The 25134-nt window shown below is 40.2% G+C and overlaps 1 protein-coding gene across 4 annotated transcripts in view; it reads left to right on the forward strand.

Annotated features, from left to right (window-relative positions):
* LOC140488125 (protein phosphatase Slingshot homolog 1-like) overlaps positions 1–25134 on the forward strand; it is a 125304-nt gene that overhangs the window by 451 nt on the left and 99719 nt on the right. The gene's annotated exons all lie outside the window — the stretch shown is intronic.

Consider the following 25134-nt stretch of genomic DNA (forward strand, 5'->3'; position numbering starts at 1 on the left):
AAACACGACAAATAGATTGAGGTCCACTGTGCTTTGTTTGGTTTGAATTCCTTTGTTTTTTATATTTTTTTCAAATGTTTATCAAGGCAGATTTCTTAGTAGGATTAGGTTTATCGACGAGAGTTTGTTGTATTATGGAAAATTTAGAAGCCTGGTAAATAGCTAGTTCTATTACTGTATAGTAGCAGTTGTAGTAACGTGATAGACATTGCTTCTTTTGCAATAAATATTTTCATTGCCAGATTTAGGGTTGCAATGGAATTGGTGCAAGTTATACCATATAAATTTTAGATAATTTAACAGGATAAGATTTATATTTTCAGTAAACTTGGAGTGATTCTGGTGGGCATTTAATTTGATGTGGGTATCATCAATACAAGAGTTGACAGATTTTTATTATACATCTGAGTTACTCTCTGAAACAGCAAGATTAGTTCTAACTGCCATCATCTACCTGGCATACATCCTGTGAAAAATGATTATGAATCACTTACCACCTTCATGACACTGATCCTCAAGCTGCTAGTCTCTTGGATAGGGTCCAATGGAGGTTCATATGAGTACACACCTGCTTCAGGTTAGAAGTAAATTGAAATATTCAAATATTGTATGATGGACATTACATTCTGTTTGCAGTTTTAAGACATACACAGGTAAGGTATATCACCTGTTATTGCTGTTCTGTCCTTTTTAATTTGCTGTTGAACATTCTTTAAGAATCCTCAATGGGATTGTAGGTAGCTATTTATAATCATAGAGTCATAAGAGCTGTGTAGCATGGAAACAAGACCCTTCAGTCCAATTTATCCATGCCAATCAGATATCCTAAATTAATCTAGTCTCATTTTCCAGCATTTGGCCCATATCCCTCTAACCTCTTCCTATTCATATACCCATCCAGCTTCCTTTTAAATGTTTAATTGTACTAATCTCGGTCACTTCCCCTGGCAGCTCATTCTATACACACGCCACCCTGTGCATCCTCAGGCCCCTTTTACATATTTTCCCTCTCACCTTAAACCTATGCCCCCTAGGTTTGGACTCCCCTACTCTGGGGGTGGGGAGGAAAGAAAACTTTGGCTATTTCCCTTATCCACGCCCCTCATGATTTTATAAACCTTTGACACTCAGAAGAAAATAGCCCCAGCCTTTTCAGCCTCTCCCAAAAGCTGAAACCCTCAAAACTGGGTAACATCCTTGTAAATCTTTTCTGAACCCTTTCAAGTTTCACAACTTTATTGGTCAGATTATTGAGTACAGGAGTTGGGAGGTCATGTTGCGGCTGTACAGGACGTTGGTTAGGCCACTGTTGGAGTATTGCGTGCAAGTCTGGTCTCCTTCCTATCGGAAAGATGTTGTGAAACTTGAGAGGGTTCAGAAAAGATTTACAAGGATATTGCCAGGGTTGGAGGATTTGAGCTATAGGGAGAGGTTGAACAGGCTGGGGCTGTTTTCCCCGGAGCATCGGAGGCTGAGGGGTGACTTTATAGGGGTTCACAAAATTATGAGGGGCATGGATAGGATAAATAGACAAAGTCTCTTCTCTGGGATCGGGGAGTCCAGAACTAGAGGGCATAAGTTTAGGGTGACAGGGAAAGATAAAGAAGAGACCTAAGGGGCAACTTTTTCATGCAGAGGGTAGTATGTGTATGGAATAAGCTGCCAGAGAAGTGGTGGAGGCTGATACAATTGCAACATTTAAGAGGCATTTGGATGGGTATATGAATAGGAAGGGTTTGGAGGGATATGGACCGGGTGCTGGCAGGTGGGACTAGATTGGGTTAGGATATCTGGTCTGTGTGGACAGGTTGGACCAGAGGGTCTGTTTCCATGCTGTACATCTCTATGACTCTAACATCCTTCCTGTAGCAGGGAAGCTAAAATTGCATGCAATATTCCAACAATGGCTAACCAATGTCCTGTACATCTGCAACATGATCTTCCAAGTCCTGTACTCAATGCCCTGACCAATAAAGGCAAACATCCCAAACTATCCTGTCGACCCAGGATTCCACTTTCAAGAAATTATGAACCTGCACTCCAAGGTCTCTTTGTTTAGCAACATTCCCCAGGACCTAATCATTAAGTGTATAAGTCCTGTCCTGATTTGCCTTTCCAAAATGCATCACCTTAAATTAAACTCCATCGGCCACTCCTCGGCCCATTTGAACCCATCTGATCAAGATGCCATTGAACTCTGAGGTAACCTTCTTTGCTGTCCATTACACCTCAAATTTTAGTGTCATCTGCAAACTTACTAAACAAATCTCCTATGTTCACATCCAAATCATTTGTATAAATAATAAAAAACAATGTACCCAGCACAGATTCTTGTGACACACCTTCTGGTAATAGGCCTTCAGAATGAAAAGCAACCCTGCACCAACACTACCCTCTGTTTTCTACCTTTGAACTAGTTGTGTAAGTCTTCCAGTATTCCATGATCTAACGTTGCTAACCAGTCTACAATTCAGAACCTTGTAGAATGCCTTACTGAAGTCCACATAGATTATGTCAACCATTCTGCCCTCATCAATACTCTTTGTTACTTCTTCAGAAAATTCAATCAAGTTAGTGAGACATGATTTTCTGCGCACAAAGCCATATGACTATTCCTAATCAGACCTTGCTTATCTAAATACATGTAAATCCTGTCTCTCAAGATTCTTGCCAACAGTTTGCCCACTACTGATGTCAGGCTCATCGGTTTATAGTTCCCTGGCTTTTCCTTAAATAGTTAGCCAATCTCCAGTCTTCGGGCAACTCATCAATGGCTATTGATACAATGTCTCAGCAAGGGGCCCAATAATCACTTCACTAGCTTCCAAAATAGTTCTAGTGTACACCTGGTCAGATCCTAGGGAGTTATCCACCTTTATGCATTTTAAGATGTCCAGCACCACCACCTCTGTTTATGTTCAAATAAATTTTTATTCACATTCCACCATCATTTAGTGGTTCTTGCTTTTGCAATTTGGCAAGCTGCATTGGATAATTTTCGGCATATTGAAATTAGACCTCACAGTTACGCAGATAGATGGCATTAAGAACAACCTGATGGTCACCTATTATACATCAGTAGTTAAAAATGTGTCTCATTCTATAGTTACATGCAGTCCGTGAATTTTTTTTAAACAAAAGAAACCTTTCACATACTCAAAATCATTTCACTGTTGGAATGTGTCCTTGTTGCTGATGGCAATTATGACCATATCTGAATGTTGATAACTGCCTTGTAGTCACTCCCAACTGAATACTTCTGGGCACTTTCTTCATTCTGTGCACATATTAGGTGCACAAGCTAGGAAGAGCAACAACTTCCTTTTCTGTGCTTACTTAAGATAAGTGTCATTCATTGTTGACTCTGAGGAATATCCCTTCAGAGATCATGTTTCCCTGTGCTATGGAGTATCACACTAATGTCCCAGCAGGTTATTTGGGCTCGATGGTTTGGGAAGCTGTTGCTTAAAAATGATCAATTTGTCATGAACAAGTTGTGTAAGCAGACTGTTAGAAATGTTTAAGTTATAAACTATTCAGTATAATGTCCATCTAACCTGCCATACAAGCCTATAATCAAGACATGTGCTGTACTCACAGCAGCAATGTAGGATCATGACCATATTTTATATAATTTTCATGTTTTTCTTGTACTACCTGGCTCTTTGTAGGTCGTCCACATGTGAATTTGTTATTCCTTGCTTGTGTTCTATATCCAGAATTTAGAGAACCTATTGTGCATTGAGTAAAGCGTTTTGTAATAATTAGCTATTGGGGTATTTAGAAAGGGCTAGAAAGTCTAGGAGGCATGCTTTGTTACATCAACATCTTCCTGTTATGGACGAAAATATTTTTGTTGCGGTATCTCTGTACGTTGTGACAGGTGAAATTCCTTTTTTCCTAATTGATTCTTATTTTTGATTCCTGATGGCTTTTTGGTTCTTTTTGTGCAATGTGATAATTAACAATCTCCCTGATTTCATTGCATCAGAAAGAGGAAAAAAACTCCCAATTACCTTGAAACAATAATCCTGAGACATTTCTATCTTTACAGTTCCTATTTCAATGTTGTTAGAAAAACATAACATTTGTGTTATGAAAAAAGAAAGTAATCTCAAACTCGAGCATGAATACCTCTCTCTATCCACAAACTGTTTGCCTTTGAATTTGAAGATCTGTTTTAAAACAAAATCACATCACAGAGCATTAATCAAATCTCACTTGTTGTGGTTCGCAATTGCACAATGAATGAAACTGACTGATATACTTTTATAGCCAATATTTTTGGATACATTTATTAGGTTTCGCAATATGGCCTCACATAGGACATTTGAAATTCCATGTAGGTAACCCAAGCTGAAAAAATACTTAAGTCAAATAGCCAATACACTGTATACAATTTGTAAACTACAGGATAAATGTCAGTTATTTGTAGTGCAGGGTCTTTTAATTAAGTGTTTATTCTGGGAGCCATTAAATCAAATGAAGGTTAAATCTTATTTTAAACAAATCTAAGCAGCTAGATTAAGAACAAATTATATAAGCCACTTATGCATTCTTCCACTATAGTTAAAAGATAAATCAAGCCTGTTGCAATGTTTGCTAAAATAGTTTACATATTTGGTTAGGTTTTAAGTTTAAGTGAGTGGACTTTGTGCCTGCACTTTGTAATTGAGTTTATGATGCATTAGGAATAGCTGCAAAATATTCCATGTGTTTTAGTTATTTGAGGCATGAATAGTGACATTGTACCATTCTTTTAATGGATGCACTGTTGCTTTAGCAATTATTGTAACAACTTCTTTGCCTGATTCACATTTTGTAACATAGTGAAAAGCTGGAGAAGAGGTTTAGATATGAACTTTTTTTTATCAAATAGATAAGACTCTTTTATACAATTTTTGACCTCAATTTGATTGTATTTGGCTCCTTAATTATTTGCATTGGGGAATAAAGGTGATAATATCCTGTGCAAAAGCAATTGCTGTGAAAACTAGAATCTAAAGTTTTAAAAAACACAACAAATACACAAAGTACTCAGCAGGACTAGACTGGTGGTGCTGGTGGCATTAGCCTGCAGTGTTAGTTCTATATGCCTCCACCAATAATATTGCAGCATTGGTAATTTGTTTGGCTCTCAAACCTTTGATCAGCCAGGAGATAACTGGCAAGGGATTGCCTAATAGTGCAACATCATAAAAATATTTGCAAGTTATTAGTTATATGTCTGCCTTTGAGAAATCTACTTGTGTTCACTTTATTCTCAGGCTACCCTTTCCTCTTTAAGGGTTGCAGTGAAAATGCTGTGTAGGTTGATGTGCTTGAATGTTTTTAACATTCTGTGCCTGTATTTAATTTTTGAAATGAATGGGCCATTGACTGCATCATGAGTTCAGTGTCAATGATCAATAGTTGCATACTGTACCCTGTCATGACTACTTTTCAGGGAGTGTTTTATAACAAGTGTATTGCTCAATTAATATTCTGTCTCTGAAGTAACCCTTATTGATGAATGCCGTGTAACTTCTGTTTGTTATGAAACAGACACAGAATGCTGGAGAAGATCAGCATACCTGGCACTTATCTGTCAAAGGAGAAACAGTTAACTTGTTAAGTCCAGTATGACTCCTCTTCAGAATTGAAAACTATTGGAAATGTTATTTTTTCAACTTTTGACAGAGGCAGAGGGCCAATGCAAAAGACAAAAGAGTTGCTAACACAGAAAATAGAAGCTAGAGTAGACCATTCAGCCCTTCAAACCTTCTCTACCGTTCATTCTGATCATGACTGATTACCCAACTCAATAGCCTGTTCCTGCTTTATTCTCCTATCTTTTGATGCCTTTTAATCCGAAGTTTTATCCAATTCCTTTGGGTGGCACAGTGGTTAGCACTGCTGCCTCACAGCGCCAGAGACCCGGGTTCAATTCCCGCCTCAGGTGACTGACTGTGTGAAGTTTGGACGTTCACCCCCTGCCTGCGTGGGTTTCCTCCGGGTGCTCCGGTTTCCTCCCACAGTCCAAAGATGTGCAGGTTAGGTGAATTGGCCATGCTAAATTGCCCGTAGTATTAGGTAAGGGATAAATGTAGGGGTATGGGTGGGTTGTGCTTCGGCGGGTCGGTGTGGACTTGTTGGGCCGAATGGCCTGTTTCCGCACTGTAATGTAATCTAATCTAATCTATATCATACAATGTTGGGGTTAATGGCAAAGAAGGAGAAAAGAGATGTAAATTGAGATGTGGAAGGGTGGAAATAAGTTATTTATACTAAGATCAAATTAAACCAGGCAAAAGCAAGACAAGACACTTTTTCAGCTCGGGATATAAGGTGGGGAGAGGATGAGAGAAATGGATTGCAAGCACAACACAATTAGTCTTCAAAAGACATTTGAATTTAGTATTGAAATCATGAGGCTGTAAAGTGTCTAAGCAGAAAATGAGGTGTTGATAAGCAAACTTGCATTGTGCTCCATTGGAACATGGCAGCAAGTCCAGGACAGGAACGTTAGCATGAGATCAGCTGAAGCATTTGCAACCATCTTTGGCCAGAAGTGCCAAGCGGGTGATCCATCTTAGTACATTCCAGACATTCCCAGCATCACTGATGAGGGTCTTCAGCCAGTTCAATTCACTTAATGTGACATCAAGAAACAATTGGAGGCACTGAGTACTACATAACCTATGTTTCTCCACCTCATTCAGCTGCCTTCTCCACGTAACTTTTGATACCCATACTATTCAAGAGCCATCTATCTCTGTCTGAAATGCATTCAATGACTTGAACTTTTGCGCAATGATTGCCAGAGATTTTATGGCCTCTGGCAGAAGAAATTCTTCCTCATATCAGTTCTAAAGGAAGCACATCCACTGGCTCCTCTTTGTCAAATTTGCTCATTACCTCCCCAAATAATTCTAATAGATTGGTCAGACATGACATCCCCTTGATGAAACCTTTAATAAGAAACAATTTAGCTGTCAGTCCCATTTCCCGATTCCCTATCAGTCGAAGCAAACACTCAAAGACACAGTATGGCTTTACCTCCTTCATCTTTGTTCTCTCGCCCTCCAGGGCCCAGAATAATCACCCATATGCACAAATACATGAGTTCTTGGTCTTCTCTTGAACAGCAGATTCTTAAGGAATTATATAGTCACTTACAGGGAGCAATATCCAAATAAGGCAACATCTATATTGATTGTGTGACCGTTACAATCAGCGAGCATCAACAGTAAAGATTAAGCCATCTGGCCTCATACAATGGATGTTCTTGACCTTGTTAACTGGCTTTACGTACTGGATACTTTTCACCTTGTTAACTGGCTTTATATAAGGGATGCTTTTCACCTCGTTAACCTACAATGCTTCCCTCCAGCACCTTATTGTTTACTGCAAGTTCTTATCTGGTCAAAGTCTTGCTAGCTGAACCTTTGTCATACAACCCAAAACATAACTCTTTCCCTATCTGCTCATACCTTTACACACTTTTCTCATAGCCATCATCCCTTGGCATTCAATGGGGTTACCATTACCAAATTTCCCCCACTGTCAACATCCTAGAAGTTACCATTGACCAGAATTGAACTTGTCCTGCCATATAAATACAGTAGCTACAAGAATACATCCGAGACTACGGATGCTGCAGGAGTAACTCCCCACCTGATTTTCCATAGCCTTTCTTCTATCTACAAGGCATAAGTCAGGAGTGTGATATAATACTCCCCTGTTGCCTAGACGATTGAATCTTCAACAACATTCAAGCTTGGCATCATCCATGACAAAACAGCCTGCTTGATTGGCACCGCATCCAGAAACATTCAGTCACTTCACTGCTATACTGTCTACAAGATGCATTGCAGAAATTGACCAAAGATCCTTAGACACCATCTTCCAAACTTACAAACTCTTCCATCTAGAAGGACAAGAGCAGCAGTTACATAGGAACACTACCACCAGCAAGTTCACCTTCTAGCCACTCTCAATTCCTGACAAGGAAATACACTACTATTCCTTCAGTATCATTGGGTCAAAATCCTGGAATTCCCTTCCCAACAGCATTGTGGATCTTCTTTCATCGACTGCAGCAGTTCAAGAAAGCAGCTTACTGCCATTTTCTCAAAAGCGGGTAAGGATGGGCAACAACAGTGGCACCCACATCCCATAGGAACCAAAAAAATGCAAGATTTATATGAAATGGCAAGCAGTTGGGGAGATCAGAGTCATTTCTGCAGATAGCGAAAAAGGTGTTCTGCAAAGCAATCATCTAAACTGTGCTTGATCTCACTAGTGTAAAGGAAACAGAATGGTGAACAGTGAATACAGTAGACTAGATTGAAAGAGTTACAATTGAAATGCTTCTTCACCTGGAAGATGTGTTTGGGGTCTCGGACAGTGAGGAGGTAAATGAGCAATTGTTCACATTTTCTAATTTCATGTGTAGTGCCATGGGGGAATGAGGGAGCATTAAGAGTGAAGGAGGAATGATGCAGGGTATCATGAAGAGAATGGTCCCTGACAAATGCAGACAGTAGAGGGGAGGGGAAGATGTGTTGGTAGTGGCATCTTGCTGGCGATGGCAGAAATGGTGGAGAATGATCCTTTGAATATGGAGACTAGTGGAATGGAAAACAAGGACAGAAAAACCCTATCATTGTTCTGGGAAGGACTGGGATGGTGAGGCAGAAGTGTAGCAGATGAGTTAGATAGGCTGAAAGCTTTTTCAACCCAAGTGGAGTGATGTATTCGATTGAGGGTTAAGGGTGGTCATGTTGGAAGCAGCCTGGTCGGCTGGCGTCATCAGAGACGCAACAGAGACTGAGAAACTGGGATTATGGAATCCCTGCTGAAAGCAAGGTGTAGTTGAAGTAACTGAGTGTCAGTGGGCTTCCAAAGGATACTGATAGGCAGCCTATCCTCAGAAACAGAAACAACCAAGTCAAGGAACTGATGGGAAGAGTCAGAGATGTACTAGGTGAAGGTGACAGAAGGATGGAAATTGGAAGCAAAACTGTTCTGGTCAAAAACTAGGTGCGACCCTGAAAATATCGATGTATTGGAGAAATTGATGAGTGGGGGACTGATTAGGATTGGAACAGGACTTGTTCCAAGTATCCCACAAAGATGGGCAAAGCTGGTACCCACAGCCACACCTTTGGCCCGGAGAAAATGAGACAAGATGAAACAAAATACCTGCTTATCTTCTGCTTGCTTTGGTGTTAGTATAGAGTAGTAGTTCCGAAGCTTTTTCATTATCAAGGACACATCAATAAGACAAACAATTCTATAGCACATTCAGTTTTTCAGCTGAGTTGATTGCTCATAAATGTAACTTTTACTTGCATTTAGTATGGTTTATGGCTTTACAAGTGAAGTTTGCAACATAGTGCATACAACAAGCTAAAGAAGGATCGAAAACATTCAAATTTCAAATCTACCCACAGAAATACATCATCTTCAGTTGTGAGCACAAGCGCACTTTCAAAATCTACTCAACTCAATTATTACTAACTATTCCCATACAATGGATCAGAGCAAAGCCTAATGTAGAGTAAATTGTGGTTTACTGCAATGATAGGAAACCTGGGCCTGCCAATGTGCATAGAGCTTTTTGATCTGGGAGGAATTGAGGGAGGGGTGCTCTCTAAATCTTACTGCACTGACCAGTATACCCTCCTGTAGTTTTTCATGTATGCTAGTATTGAAAATGCTGGATTGCAGGTATGTTGTTGCAAGTGGCAGTAGTATAGCAATAGTATGATCAGAGATCATCACATATTCATATTACAATCAGCCAAAGCACACACAAAGACATCTCTCTCAACTTCAGTTTAATTATGCGATCCATCCATAGATCTGTATATTCCACTTTGTTTTTAACATTAAATTTTGAAATGAATCAGAAGACACTGAATTAGATAGATCAGGTATTCAGTCATAGTCTTCCATGTTTGAGTGGAAGTAGAATTCAAACTTTTATTACAGTACTTTTGAGATATTTAAATGTGAGGCTGTGCATCTTGACAGCTGCATCTGTTGCTGATGATGCTTTTAGAAACATCAACCCATTGCTACTGTCTCTTGCCAAAGGCTCAGATTTAGAGTCATAGAGATGTACAGCATGGAAACAGACCCTTCGGTCCAACCCGTCCATGCCAACCAGATATCCCAACCCAATCTAGTCCCACCTGCCAGCACCCGGCCCATATCCCTCCAAACCCTTCCTATTCATATACCCATCCAAATGTCTCTTAAATGTTGCAATTGTACCAGCCTCCACCACTTCGTCTGGCAGTTCATTCCATACATGTACCACCCTCTGTGTGAAAAAGTTGCCCCGTAGGTCTCTTTAGTATCTTTCCCCTCTCACCCTAAACCTATGCCCTCTAGTTCTGGACTCCCAGACCCCAGGGAAAAGACTTTGGCCATTTACCCTATCCATGCCCCTCATAATTTTGTAAACCTCTATAAGGTCACCCCTCAGCCTCCGCTCCAGGGAAAACAGCCCTAGCCTGTTCGGCCTCTCCTAAAGCTCAAGTCTTCCAAACCTGGCAACATCCTTGTAAATCATTTCTGAACCCTTTCAAGTTTCACAACATCTTTTGATCTAGAACTTTGGAGTTTATTTGCCATGGTCAGGATTGTCTCATTTTGCCCCAGCCTTTTAGAAATCAGTTCATTCAGATGGCTAAAAATGTCTGTAAGATATGCCAGATTTGCACACCATAATCATCAGATAGTGACTCTTTACAAGACAGTTCATGAATTAATGAAGTGCATGTCCTTTTCTCCTTGGAGCTCTTGAACACAGGAGAGAATCTTCCCCCACAACAACCATTGCACCTTGATGTGTAAAAGTAAACACTGCTTGGCCTCCATTTCTGCACATACAATAATGAGTAAATATGAGTTTGATGACCATGATTGTATGTAATTCATAGTTTTCATGTGTTCTGTAACACTGCAGCTAACTCTGTTGTTGCATTGTTTTGGTTGCAAGGGTTTCAGTATGGAGGATGCAGTGGATGATCTAGATGTCAGGATTGTCCTCTTTTACTTTACTGTCAAATCCTTTGATTTTCCCTGTCATAGAAGCTGCTCCATCAGTGCAAATGCTTCAGCTCGTAGCCCAGGTTAGTTAGTTTTTCCCTCAAGTGGGTACCTGTTATCTGAAATATTTCTTTACCGGTTGCATGACTTGGTAGCTCCTTACAGAATAAAAATATTATCCTGAATGGATTTCCCATCAATATTCTGAACTATTGGCCAGCTACTGGCAGTGTCTACTTATATCAGTGGACTTGTCAATCTGCAAAGCAAACTTACCACTAGTAGCTAACTTGTCCTGCAGCACCACCTCAATACGATTTGTTGTTGAAACGATTTTCAGAGAGTGGAATTTTGTTGATTCTTTTTGCAGCATTAGCTCACCACATCACACCTATGTTTTTTTTCCAGGTAGGCGTGATTAAGGTTTCAGCAATGGTATGGGTCTTTGATTTTGCCATAAGCTCACCCACGAAGTAACTAGCCTCTTAAAATTTATTTAATACAGCTCGCACCATCAAATTTGGGTTTGCTTGATGTTTTGTTACATCCATTTCTAGAAGGCCTGAATGTGTTTGTTCACAAGAGATTGATGTTTCACTTGGAAATGGTGTTTTAACTTGGTACCATTTGAAATGTTTGCCAACTCCTCTCTGCAGAGGAAATGTTAAGGCAAGGAATAAGCAACATCCTGTCTCCATTATTACTGAGTCTGAATAGTTTTTTTTAACTGTTCAAGTGTTTCATCATATTAATGAGCAGAGGAATCACTGTTTGGAAGAAAGGTCATGGGACCTAAAATGTTAACTCTGATTTCTCTCCAGAGATGCTGTCAGACCTGCTGAGATTTTACAGCAATTTCTGCTTTAGTTTTGGAAAAGAAGTGTGCCCATTTCTTCTTAGAATCTAAGACTGAGATAAATGGTATACAAGTCTTAAAAATAATCCAAGAATATGATTTTAAAATTCGTGCTAACATGCAAATGTTTCCAGGCAGATAGACCAGTTCAACAGCCATAAAACTGTAAGAAATAGGAACAAGGAATAGGCTATTCAACCCCTTGAACCTGCTTCACCAATCAATACGGTCATGGCTGATTCAATATTCCTCGTGTCCATTTTCCTGCCCTTTCCCAATTATGCTTGATTTCCTTACTGATCAAGAATCTACCTATCTCAGCCTTAAGGTATGCAAAGATTTTACCCTAACACCTCTTTGTGATAAGTAGTCCAAAGACACTCAACACTCGGAGTAGAAATTTCTCCTGATCTCAGTCTTAAATTGGTGAAGTTTTATTCTGAGACTATGTCCTCTGGTCTTAGAGTCTCCCATAAGGGGAAACATCTCTCAGCATTTAGCCTGTCAAGACCTGTAACAATCCTATGTTTCAATGAAGTCACCTCTCTCTTTCTTTGACATTCTATCAAGTAGAGTCCTAATGATCCTTTCAGTCCTTGAAATTTAGCTGTTTCAATTGCGCACCTCTTTACTGCACATGTACAATTTTTCCTAATAGTGAATGTTTGGTTCTGATTGTGTGCAATAAAGAGAAACACCAACAGAAGAGGATCAGTTCCCATGCTGGCTGGGGTTACTATGAAGCATTCTGCTTCTTAAATTTGCCCCTCATCTGAGACATGGTGACCTTCGTTTAAACAATCACCAGTCCTCTGCTAATCCGAGAGCAGTTTTGTGGTCTGATGGGACTATGATGACTGTATTTTTACCTTTAGCTTCTGCGCCACTATGCAAAGTGGCACTGCTGAGAATTTCAAAGCACATCACTCATCTTATTTTAGTTAATGTAGACCTATTTTGCAACTCTCTCGTTCTCTCTGTTATTCCACTAACAGTTGTTGCACTAGGTCTTGTACTGGGCTTCTACCTCCATCCAAAGTACACACAAAAAGAGTTTCCATTACCTTTTAGTACTCAAGAAGAGACATATTGAACTCGAATCAGACTATGTCAAATCTGCTGAGTTTCTCCCTAATTCTTTTTTATTCTCTAATGGGGCATGAGTGTCATTGGTTGGCCGGCATTTATTGCCTGTCCCTAGTTGACCTTGAGAAGATGGCGGTGAGCTTGAATTGCTGCAGTCTACCTGCTGTAGCTTGACCCACAATGCCATTAGGGAAGGAAATTCAGCATTTTATCCAAGCAACATTGAAGGGCGGTGATATGTTTCCATATCAAGGTCATGAGTAGCTTGGAGTGAACTTGCAGCTGACATTGTTCCTATGTATCTCCTGTCCTTGTCCTTCTAGGTGGAAGTGGTTGTGGGTTTGGAATATGTTGTCTGAGGATCTTGGGTGAATCAGGTTGTAAGTTTGCTCGCTGAGCTAGAAGGTTTGTTTTCAGACATTTCATCACCATGCTAGGTAACATCATTAGTGAGCCTCCAGGAAAGCACTGGTGTTATGTCTCACTTTCTATTTATGTGTCTTGGTCTCTTAAGATGGGTGTGTTGTATAGGAATCAGTGGATTGTGTTTATTGGCTATCTGTTCTTCTTGAATATGTTGTATAGATATTTTACTTCTGGGTGCTGCAGTGTGTTGTGGCCCACTTAAATGTCCTGATGCAGCTCCATTTGTGGATGTTGGAATGATTGCTTCTGTAGTTAAGTATCTGCTCTGTGTGTTGCTCTCCTGTAGATGCTGGTCTGAAATTCTCCATTAACTGTTCGTTCCACTGTGATATCACCCACCTTATGAGACCAAGACACACGCAGAAAGCGGGACATAACAACAGCACATCACCAGAGGTTCACTGATGATGTTACCTCGCATGGTGACAAAACGTTTGAAAACAAACCTTTCAGCTCAGTGAGCAAGCTTACAACCTGAACCTCCACCTGAGCTACATATCTTCTCAAAATTCGCAATCTTGGGTGGATATCTGCCGTGCACACTGCTACTGAGTGCCAGTGGTGGAGAGAGTGGATACTTTGTGAATGTGGTACAAATCAAATGGGCTGCTTTGTCCTGGATGGTGTCAAGTTTCTTTTGTTGGAGCTATATCTGTCCATGCAAGTGGGGAGTATTCCATCACACTCCTGACTTGTGCCTTGTAGATGGTGGACAGGCTTTGGAGAGTCAGGAGGTGATTTACTTGCCACAGTATCCTCTGACCTGCTGTTGTAGCCACTGTGTTTATGTAGTGAGTCCAGTTGAGGTTTTGGTCAATATGGGATGTTGATAGTGATTGTAACACCATTTGAATGTCAAGGGGGGCTGGTGAGAGTTTCTTATTGGTGATGGTCATTGCCTGGCATTTGTGTAACGCGAATGTTACTTGTCAGTTGTCATTCCCAAGCCAGTGTTGTAACTGCACTGGAACGGCTTGGAATGGCAAGTTCTAGAGCACAAGCCTTCAGTACCATTGTCAGGGCCCATGGCCTTTGCAATACGTAGTGTCTGCAACCATTTGATAGTACGTGGAGTGAATTGAATTAGCTGAAGACTGGTATCTGAAAAGCTGGGGACCACTGACAGAGACAGGTGGGAGATGTACTTACGGAGGAAAAAATGTATTCACCAATTTACCAGCTTCAAATGCATCTGTTTGCGACAGTGTAAGTAAACGCAGTCCCTCTGAAGATAAAGTTCTGTCTTTCTTTTGATAATATCCACTATTGTTTTATATGGCACTATCACCCTACAAAATGGAACAGGCTTCAAACAGATCTATAATTTATGAATATTCATGTGGCACCGTGGGCCATCAGCAGAATCGTACTCCAATGCGATCTGGAACCTCACGGCCTGGCATATCCCCTACTCAACCAGTACCATCAAGCCAGGGTATTAACTCTGTTCAATGAAGCATGCAGGAGGGTATGCTAGGGGCAGTACTAGGCATGCTTAAAAATGAGGTATCAACCTGGTGAAATTATCAAGCAGGACTATTTGCATGCCAAACAGCAAAAGCAGCAAGTCACTTCCCAAAACCTGTTCACCCTGTACAAGGCACAAGTCAGGAGTGTGATGGAATACTTCCCTCTTGCCTGGATGGGTGCAGCTCCAACAACACTCTAGAAGCTTGACACCATCCAGAACAAAGCAGCTCAGTTGGTATGACATCCACAAGCATCCACCTCCTCCACCACTGAGTTAAAAATCACACAACATTAGGTTATAGTCCAACAGCTTTAAATGAAAGCCAACCTGTTGGACTATAACCTGGTTGTGTAATTTTTAACTTTGTACACCTCAGTCCTACACCGGTATCTCCAAATCATGACCTCCACCACTGACATTGTGTACCAGCTACAAGACGAGTAGCCAAAACTGACTGAAGGTGCTTAGACAGCAACTTCCAAACCCACAATCACTTCCATCTAGAAGGACAATGGTGGCAGATGCATGGTGTTTATTTCATGGTCTCTTTGTTTGTTTCAGATTTCCAGCACCTGTAATATTTTGGCTTTATTCAGTTAATGATGCCTTGGTTTCGTACTTAATTCCATAGCCATGTTTAATTGTCAAAACCAGTCATAACATTTTGTTTGATTCTTGGAAATATCAACGTTCCATTTGCCCATACTGGCATTCCAAACTGGAAATTCCTGTTCAAATAAACTCTGCTAATTGGATAGAATGTAAAGGACACTACATGATATATCTGCTTCAGTGTTAGGATAAAACACGTTTTTGGTCCATTAATCACTGTGGACAGCAGGTCATACACTGAACTAAAACTCTTTATTGTGCTTAGAGGAAAAATGTCAATACACTGTCTCAATCTTTATCCCAAAGATTAGAAAGTGGATGTCAAGCAGAGATAGAATTGGTAATTCCTTTTCTTCATTGCCTAGCTCAATGGGATCGTACTGCCTTGGTTATTGCTGCCATAGCAGTTTTTATGATGGTTTCTCTTCCTGCTCCATACTGTTACTGTGAGTGTCTTCCAAGGATCTTTTTGCATCCCTCTTTCTTATTCAAATGTTACCCCTTCGCAAAATCATTCACAGGAATAAGGCAATTTTTCATGCTGACCATATCTCTCTCTCTGTCTGAGCCTCTCCAATCAGTTATTGTCGTGCTGATAATCTGATACCTAATTTATTTCAGTTGAACACTGGTAAAATTGAAACCATCACTTTGGTACTCCATTGTAAACTCTACATATGGGAACTATAATTTTTGGGGATATTTCTATTTACAAAAAGAAAATAGTCTATTGGCACCCAAACAGACAGACAGTACTGGGATAGTTTCCTTGAACAATATGTTGTGGATCCAACCAGGGATCAGGTTATTTTGGAGCTGGTGATATATAATGAGGCAGATTTAATAAATAACCTCTAGTAAAAGATCCTGTAGAAAACAGTGACCATATTATTAGAACTTAACATCCAGTTTCAAAGAGAGAAACCTGTGTTGGAAGCAAATGTACTAAATGTCAATAAGGTAATTAGAAAGCAATGAGTGCCAAGCTAGCTGAAGTGATCTGTATGGACTTCAGTAAGGCATTCAACAAGGTTCCTCATAGTAGACTGGTTAGTAAGGTTAGACCACATGGAATAGAGGAAGAACTATCTACTTGGAGACAGAACTGGCTGGAAGGTAGGAGACAGAGGGTGGTGGTGGAGGATTGCTTTTCAGACTGGAGAACTGTGACTAGCGGTGTGCCACAAGGATCAGTACTGGGTCCACTGCTTTTCATCATTTATATAAAAATGATTTGGATGTGATCATAGGACGTGTAGTCGACAGCGAAGACGGTTACCTCAGAGTTCAACAGGATCTTGATCAGATGGGCCAATGGGCTGAGGAGTGGCAGATGGAGTTTACTTTAGATAAATGCGAGGTGCTGCATTTTGGAAAGGCAGACCAGGGCAGGACTTAAATACTTAATGGTAAGGTCCTGGAGAATGTTGCTGAACAAAGAGACCTTGGAGTGCAAGTTCGTAGTTGCTTGAAAATGGAGTCACAGGTAAAGAAGATAATGAAGAATACGTTTGGGATGCTTGCTTGTATTGGTCAGTGCACTGAATATAGGAATTGGGAGTTTGTGTTGCGACTTTGGTTAGGCCACTGTAGGAATACTGCATACAATTCTGGTCTCTTTGCTCGAGGAAGGTTGTTGTGAAGCTTGAAAGGGTTCGGAAAACAAGGATGTTGCCAGGTTTGGAGGATTTGAGATCTAGGGAGAGGCTGAATAGACTGGGGCTATTCTCCTTGGAGCGTTGGATGCTGAGGGGTGATCTTTGTCAAGATTTATAAAATTATGAGGGGCATAGACATGGTAAATAGACAAGGTCTTTTTTCCCCACAGTAGGGGACCCCAAAACTGGAGGGCACAGGTTTAAGGTGAGAGGGGAAAGATTTAGTAGGGACCTAAACTGCAACTTTTTCACACCAAGGGTGTTACATATATGAAATGAGCTGCCAGAAGAAGTGGTACAGGTTGGTACAATTACAACACTTAAAAGGCATCTGGATGGGTATATTGAATAGGAATATTAAAGGGATATGGGCCAAATGCTAGCAAATTAGACTAGATTAATTTCTGCGCATAAATAATACTTAAATCCTCTATTATTTCTGCCAAAACATACAACCTCATTCTCCCACATTATATTCTATTTGTCAAGATTTGCCCATTCACTTAATCGGAGTATACCCTGCTGCAGACTGTGCCATCCTCACCACTTCCTTTCCATATATTTTTATGTTATCTGAAACCTGTCTATATTTCATTCACTTGCTTCATCCAAGATATTAACATGCATATTGTAAATAAATACAGCCATGTGGCACTCCACTCGTAACAAGTTGCCTTCCTGAAAAAGATTTTAAAACTTTCCCAACCTTCTGGCTTGCCACTAATCTTTGGTCATAGAAATCGGTGTAGGCCATTCAGCCCAATGAGCCTGTTCCACCATATAGTGAGATCATGGGCTGATCTATGAGGTATACAGGATTGAAATAGATCCTTTTGGTCCAACTCGTCATGCCGACCATAGAGTCATGGAGATGTTCAGCATGGAAACAGACCCTTCGGTCCAACTTGTCCATGCCGACCAGCTATCCCAACCAATCTAGTCCCACCTGCCAGCACCCGACCCATATTCCTCCAAACCTTTCCTATTCAGGCCAGTATGATTGTAACATTTAAAAGGCATCTGGATGGGTATATGAATAGGAAGGATATGGGCTGGGTGCTGGCAGGTGGGACTAGATTGGTTGGGATATCTGGTCGGCATGAACGGGTTGGACTGAAGCGTGCTGTACATCGCTATAGCTCTAAATGGACTGGGCAAATGGTTTGGCAGCAAAGACGGTGTTCAGGAACAATGGGAGACATTTCAGAAAATAGTTCGTGGCTCACATCAAAGATATATCCCAGTGAGAAAGAAAAAGTCTTTGAAGCGGATAAGCCGACCATTGTGAACTAAGTTAAGGACCACATCAAATTGGAACAAAATAAAGTACTAGATGACAACAGGATGTGGGCTAAAAGCGGGTAAATGGAGTCAGCCCATGATCTCATTAAATGACGGAACAGGCTCATCGGGTTGAATGGTCTACACCTATTCCTATGACCAAAGATTAGTGGCAAGCCAGAAGGTTGGGAAAGTTTTTAAAACCTTTTTCAGGAAAGCAACTTGTTACTCGTGGAGTGCCACAAGGCTGTATTTATTTACAAATGTATGTTAGTATCTTGGATGAAGGAAGTGAAAGAAATATAGGCATGTTTTCAGATAACATAAAAATATATGGAAAGGCAAGTGGTGAGGATGGCACAGTCTGCAGCAGGGTATTCTTTGATTAAGTAAATGGGCAAATCATGACAAATAGAATATAATGTGGGAGAATGTGAGGTTGTGTATTGGCAGAAATAATAGAGGATTTAACTTATTTATGTGGAGAAAGACTGTTTATAGCACAGAGAGATTTGGAGGTCCTTGTGCATAAATCACAAAAGAACTAGCGTACACATTCAGCAGTTAATCAGGAGAGCAAATGAACGTTGGCCTTTTGTGGCCTTTATTTTACAGGGAATGGAGTTATTCTAAAACTCTATAAGGTATTAGTTGGCCTAAACCTGGAATATTGTGAAAAGCTTTGGTCATCATATACTATACTGACATTGGAGGCAGTCCAGAGAATGTTCACTTGGTTGATTTGTAGTTATTGAGGGATATTCATATGAGGAGAGTTTGAGTAGGTTGGGTCTATATTCGTTGGGGTTTAAAAGAATGAGAGCTGACCTTAATGTTTTGTAAAAGATTGACTTGACAGCATAGAAATGGAAATGTTGTTTCTACTTTTTGGTGAGTGTAGAAGTTGAGGACATAATCTGAGTAAGGGTTCACTCGTTAGAACAGAGATGAGGACAAATTTCTTCTGAGGATAGTGAATCTGTGAACTTCTTTCCCAAGATTGGAACTTGAAGTACATTCATAGCTGAGATGGTTAGATTTCTAATCATTAACGGAATCAAGGATATGATGAAAAGGCAGCAAAATTATTGAGGTTCAGCCATGATCTCATGGAATTTCAGAGGAGACTTGTTATTCTGAATTCCATCCCTGTCCCAAACTGTTGCCTTGGGTCAATCCAGACTATTTGCAGTCTTATCATCCTGTTTAATGTCTAACTGAACTTCCAATCAAGCACCCTTTCCATGGCAAGGACTTCCTACTTACACCTCAGTAACACTGTCTGCATTAACTTGTGTTACACTGTTTGATGTCTTTGTCAGATTCGGCTTGGTAATGAAGGAGCGTCGCTCCGAAAGCTAGTGCTTCCAATTAAACCTGTTGGACTATAACCTGGTGTTGTGTGATTTTTAATTTTGTAATCCAGATTTGTTAACTCCCAAACTTTTATGGCTACTCATTCTCTATTTCTGTAAGTGGCAGTTAATCAAAAGCTTTCTTCCCTCTATCCTACTCTGCCACAAATTCTGCTGAAAAGTTGCTCCTGGTATTACTGGCCTATGATGGCTCTTGATCTCACAGTAACTTATATGTAACATTTTCATACATTTCTTTAATACCTTCACAGGGGGCCTATCCTTTCCAACCTGAGTAAACTCATATAATCCCCTGACAAACTCTTCATTCCTCTGACTGGTGCTTCTCTCATCCATGTTTCCCATATCCAAGTGCAGAGGAGGCTAAAGGCTCACATTCTTGATTTTCCTGTATAAATCCGTTTATTGTTTTTAAGGTCCTGTTTAAATTCAGCTTCAAGACCAAATATGTGGACATCTGTCTTCACATTGACAATAATGTTTATCTGAATGTACCTCTTCGAAGCACCTTTGAATATTTTCTAAGTTACTACCAAATGTGCATTTTTTTTGCAATAAACTTAATTTTCACTCAAAATTACATGGACCAAGCAGTAATTTGATAGGTAAAAATAGATATTATGGGAAAATGTAATGTGCTTGAGGGTTTGGATCTGTCAGGAAATACTTTTTACTCACAAATGAAAAGAGAAAATTATTTTCAGTATTTAAATGATTAGTTCATTATATGGGTTTAAAGAATCTCTGAACACATTTATTGCTCTTGTACTTTGAAGCATTCCTTAGGCAAGAGATCAGATAAGCTCATGTGAAAGAGCCCTGTTGAGTCTTTTAGTCAGTTACAAATGTTCACTAATTACTATAGGAATATAATTATTGGGCAGAGAATACTGGAACCTCGGGAGGTTTAAAATAGAATGTCCTTTAATTGTACAGTCCAATGCTGCAACCACTTACAGCATGTAACAGGTTACCATCTTTTCTATACAGATTGTTATAAATGTCTCAGATTTAAGTGTCTGATGTCAGATGTTTGCCAGTGCATGATAGTAAGAGCTGTAATTAGAGTCATGGAATCATACAGCACAGAATCAGACCTTTTGGTCCAGGTCGTTCACGCAGACCAGATATTCTCAATAAAATCTGGTCCCATTTTCTAGCATTTGAACCATATCCCTCTAAACCTTTCCAATTCATATACAAATCATTTTAAATGTTATAATTGTACCAAATTCCATCACTTCCTCTAGCAGCTCATTCTATACATGCACCACTCTCTGCATGAAAAAGTTACCCTCCTCTCAAATCCTTTTTAAATCTTTCTCCATTACCCTAATTATATCAAGGGTCATGGAGAAAGATGTACCCTCTAGTTATACCCTCTAATTTTGGAAACCTCCCCCCACAGGAAAAAAAAGACTGTCTATTCACCCTATCTATGCCCCTCATGAGTTTAAATGCCTCTACAAAGGTCATCCCTCAGCCTCCATCGACAGATCTCAAAATGGAACTTTCCCACCCAATCATGCAAATTACAAACTAACCCAAGCTGTAGGGAGCAAGTCCATGAAAATTCTGACCTATGATTATATGTAGATTGTCCCATTTTACAAATAACATCAAAAAGGCTTGTCTGTGTAGGCTTTACACCGAATTAAAATCAATTAATGTAAATATCGCAAAATATTTAATTGCTGACTCATTGCTTTTTTAAAAGCAGGATTCTGGGTAATCTAAGATGGAGGACAGAAAAAGTTTCTGGCTGTAACAGCTGCTCCTTTTTTTTTGAGGTATTTTAGGTGCTGGAGGCGATTTCCTCGAATTCCAGGAGCAGCAATTACTGTTTTATATGCTGTTGTATTGTTTTGGAACTTTTTTAAAAAAAAAAGTCAAAACAGCAGTTTTAAAAGGGAGAAGAACAGACAAAGGAAGCACATGGTGAGGTCAGTGCAGGAGAGAGAGAGAAAGAAACTGACAGAGCAGTGTACCTGCACAGTTACTGCCTTTGCAGTTTGAATTCATGTATCGCTGGATAGCAGAGTGCGTACCTAAGGGCAACTTTTTCACGCAGAGGGTGGTACATGTATGGAATGAGCTGCCAGAGGAAGTGGTGGAGGCTAGTACAATTGTAACATTTAAGAGGCATTTGGATGGATATATGAATAGGAAGGGTTTGGAGGGATATGGGCCACTGGCAGGTGGGACTAGATTGGGTTGGGATAGTTGGTCTGCATGGATGGGTTGGACCGAAGGGTCTGTTTCCATGCTGTACATCTCTATGACTCTAATTAGTTACTTCCACCCTATTACGATGTGTCAGTCTTTCATAAAACTGAAACAAGATTAGAATGTTTCTGCAGTGATTGTAATGAGGTCAGCTAGGGAGTGGAGTGTATTATTTACCCGTCCAATTCTATTTTGATTTAATTCCTGCCCTCCCCTTCACTGTTTGATCATGCAGCATTGCCCTTTGATGTGAAGGGCACTGATTGTCACTGGCCACTTGGGTGTTTCTTCCTGGTGGTGGAAATTGAATAAAGATTCGTACACCTTGTGTCTTTCACTGTGTCTCACACCTGCACACACACAACATGGGTGCGAGGGGAAAAATAAAGACTACCGCAGTTAGGCGGTAGTGTGGGGGTAATGGGAAAAAAAACCAGGCGTTTCTGTTCAGTCTGAGAACTGGCTCTGAAGGAGCTGGATCAGTGTCAAGGACTCTCCTTGTGTAAGTAAAGGGTGACTTGGTGACAGGCTACCAGCCTCTGGAGTTATTTCAGTTCCTATGATATTAAGATGCATAATCTGCAGAGGAAAAACTTCCTCAACAGCTACTTTGGAAATAATTGTAACAGCAGTTACTGTTATGTCTCAGAGCCTTTGATATGCCATGTTAAGAAGGAGGTTGGGGTGAACTTCTACAGGAGGAAAAGAAACCACTTCTTGCAGAGGGTTATTTTCTTAACAAAAAACCAACAAGTCCACAACCAGTGAAAATCAAAAAGAGAGAGAGCAAAACACAGCAGCACTGTTCAAAAGCTTTTCTCAAAACACACTGTCAGCTTTAAAATCCTTAACAGAACTGGTTTCCCCATTTTTTTGCCTCTGTCTTATCTCTCTCTAATCTGTGATCAACTGACTAATCTGCCCTTGATAGACCACCTTGGTGCTAAAATGTCTGTACTATACTTAGGGCAATAATTGCAAATATCTTTCTAGACCAGTTCACATAAACAGATAGCAATTCACTTATATTCTCCTCCTTTCCGAAGCAAGCTGTCGCACAAAGTTTAAAGTTCAATTCTCAACTTCAACTCTTGGTTCCAATGCAAAAAATAAAGAAAACAGTGGCAGTCTCAAAATGCCCCCAAAAAATGAAATTTGATGACAAAGTAAGTAACATAATAACAAACGAGACACAAAGCTCTCAGCCTCTGAATTATTCCTCCCTCTTGACTTTTAATCGCTATGCAGCTTCCTTGGTTACTTTCTTAAAGTTTCAATAGTTTACATTCAGGATAAAGCATCAGCAATAATGTTTTTTTAATCCTGAAAAATCTGTACAATTTCTATATTGAAAGGTTGCAATAATGAACTCTAACAGAACAATTTCAGAGTTTAAAAGTTAACAATGATTCATAAAAACCAAAGCCTCAAATTTAAAAGTGTCGAAGAGCTGCCAACACCGCAAATGCCTCCCTTTCTATAGGGAAATATCTTTTCTGATGTTGATTCAAGTTCTTGGAAAAATAACCCATTGGTTTCTCCATTCCAGCCGCCTCATTCTATAAGAGAACTGCTTCAGACCCCAAAATGCCAGTGTCTGCTGCTAGTTTAAACAGTTTGCTAAAGTTAGGTGCAGTTAATGCAGGTTAATTTGTTGAAATTGTTTTCAGCATTTCAAAGGCTGCCTGGCATTCTGTTGACCTTGCCACCTTTTTGTTTTTGTAACAAGTTGATTTAGGGTATAACCTCTATAGTGGATACAGTGCATTCTACTCAAATTAGGCACAAAATCAACATATTATCAAAATCTTCATTACTTTTTTTTTGTTCTCAACTTTCCAAACCCTTCCTCATCCTGTAGCCTGCCACTAATCTTTGCCACATTGTATATGTTTTCTTTCAATTTGATGAAAATCTTAAGCCAACCATGGTTAACCAGGTAAGTTATCTCCTTCTTCCTCACTGGATATATCTATGGTGTGAGCCATGAAGTATTTTTTAAAACATTTTCTGACATTGTTCTTCAATTGCCTGTGCTACTAAATTCCTTTCTCTGTCCACTTTAGCTAATTCTGCCCACATTTCTTTGTAGTTAGAGCTGAAAATGTGTTGCTGGAAAAGCGCAGCAGGTCAGGCAGCATCCAAGGAACAGGAGAATCGACGTTTCGGGCATAAGCTCTTCTTCGGGCTTATGCCCGAAACGTCGATTCTCCTGTTCCTTGGATGCTGCCTGACCTGCTGCGCTTTTCCCAGCAATACAATTTCAGCTCTGATCTCCAGCATCTGCAGTCCTCACTTTCTCCTTTCTTTGTAGTTACCCTTGTTTAAGCATAGCACAGTTGTTTTCAACCCATGTTCTGCCCCCTTAAACTGAATGCTAAATTCTGTCATGTTAAGGTTACTGTTTTCCAGGAGCCTTTTAATTCTGATCTCCCTATGGTAAAGAGATGCTGGCTATCCTTGATTAATCCTCGTATCTCCAAATGGAGCTTAATTCTGTCCCTTTTGAATTTTTTCCAAAATGTTGCCTACTACTGATTTTAAACTCTGACCTATATTTGACTGAAACCAACAGGATCACGGTAGCTGTCTTATAAAGTCACTGAGATGTATAGCATGGAAACAGACCCTTCAGTCCAACTCATCCATGATAACCAGATATCCCAACTCAATCTAGTCCCACCTGCCAGCACCCAGCCCATATCCCTCCAACCTCTTCCTATTCATATACCCATCCAAATGCCTCTTAAATGTTGCAATTGTACCAGCTTCCACCACATCCTCTGGCAGCTCATTCCACACACGTACCACCCTCTGTGTGAAAAAGTTGTCCCTTTGGTCTCTTTAAATCTTTCCCCTCTCACCATAAACCTATGCCCTCTAGTTCTGGACTACCCTACCCCAGGGAAAAGACTTTGTCTACTTATCCTATCCATGATTTTATAAACATCTAGAAGGTCACCCCTCAGCCTCCGACACTCTCCAGGGAAAACAGCCTTAATCTATTCAACCTCTCCCTATAGCTCAAATGCTCCAATCCTGGCAACATCTTTGTAAATCTTTTCTGAACCCTTTCAAGTTTCACAACATCTTTCCGAT

The sequence above is a fragment of the Chiloscyllium punctatum genome, chromosome 17, assembly GCF_047496795.1.
Source record: "Chiloscyllium punctatum isolate Juve2018m chromosome 17, sChiPun1.3, whole genome shotgun sequence".
NCBI lineage: Eukaryota > Metazoa > Chordata > Chondrichthyes > Orectolobiformes > Hemiscylliidae > Chiloscyllium > Chiloscyllium punctatum.